Source organism: Mesoplodon bidens (assembly GCF_964165515.1).
Source record: "Mesoplodon bidens genome assembly, chromosome: 3".
Lineage (NCBI taxonomy): Eukaryota > Metazoa > Chordata > Mammalia > Artiodactyla > Ziphiidae > Mesoplodon > Mesoplodon bidens.
The window spans coordinates 124754555-124755643 of record NC_138178.1 but is presented as its reverse complement, the minus strand read 5'-3'; the positions used below and the strand labels follow the sequence as shown (position 1 = coordinate 124755643).

General features: G+C 37.0%; 1 pseudogene across 1 annotated transcript; it reads left to right on the top strand.

Moving 5' to 3' along the window:
* The first annotated feature begins 444 nt into the window (after positions 1 to 444).
* Positions 445 to 798, top strand: LOC308614501 (ATP synthase subunit g, mitochondrial-like; annotated as a pseudogene). Its single transcript has one exon. The product of its transcript is annotated as an ATP synthase subunit g, mitochondrial-like (transcript).
* Positions 799 to 1089: the final 291 nt, after the last annotated feature.

Sequence of the window (1089 nt, the reverse complement as noted above, 5' to 3'; positions counted from 1 at the left end):
TGAGCTGGGATATTTGCATATAGGATTATTTATACCTTTGCCTTTATGAAACACATAAGGAATAATACAGAAAATACTGCTGTTATTTTTGGTGAAGAAAATCAGTTTTGTACAGTTTATATCCACCTAAATAAAATGTGAATTTTGTTTAAAAAAAAAAAAAAAGCTAACATTTCCAGAAGTCTACTTCAATAACGCTCAGCTTTCCAAACACTGTTTAAAGTTTCACCAATATTTAATTCCATATTATAAGCTGTGATTTTTCACTATAAGGAAGCTTTAAGTGCATTTGTATTTATTATTCCTGTAAACAGAAGATAAGCATAATTTATGTATTTGTACAGGGCTCAGTTATTTATAATCCTTAAAAAATCCATATGTTGGCTCAGAATTAAAAGTTTTCAAGCCGGCCACTTGGGGTGACAGGCTTTCCATCCTAGAACCATGACCCAGTTTGTCTGTAACCTCATGGAGAAGGCCCCGGTGCTGGTCAACGCTGCCGTGACTTACTCGAAGCCTTGATTGGCCACATTTTGGCACTATGCTAAGGTTGAGTGGTTCCTCCAACCCCTGCTGAGATCCCTACAGCTATTCAGAGCTTGAAAAACATTATCAATAGTGCTCAAAGTGGTAGCTTCACAGTTATGGAAGCTCTACTGAATGGTTTGGTGGCCACTGAGGTGTGGATGTGGTTTTATGTTGGCGAGATCATAGGCAAAGCATGGCATCATTAGTTATGATGTTTGAAGACCAATCTTTGCTTTACTATTTGGGCGTTCTTGGACCATGTGTGAGCAGACTGCTATTTAAATAAAATAAAACAGTGTCAAAAAAAAAAGTTTTCAGTGTTTAACCAAAATTTATTTCAACTTTGTCCATGAATGTTGGTATAATAATTAGACACTAAAACCTAGATTTCATTTTGTAAAAGTATTTTTAACCCAAAGTAGCAGTATATGATTACCAGTCAGAAGTTATCAGATTAGGCCTTTATTCTTTTTTTTTTTTTTTTTCTTTTTGCGGTATGCGGGCCTCTCACTGTTGGGGCCTCTCCCGTTGCGGAGCACAGGCTCCGGATGCGCAGGCCCA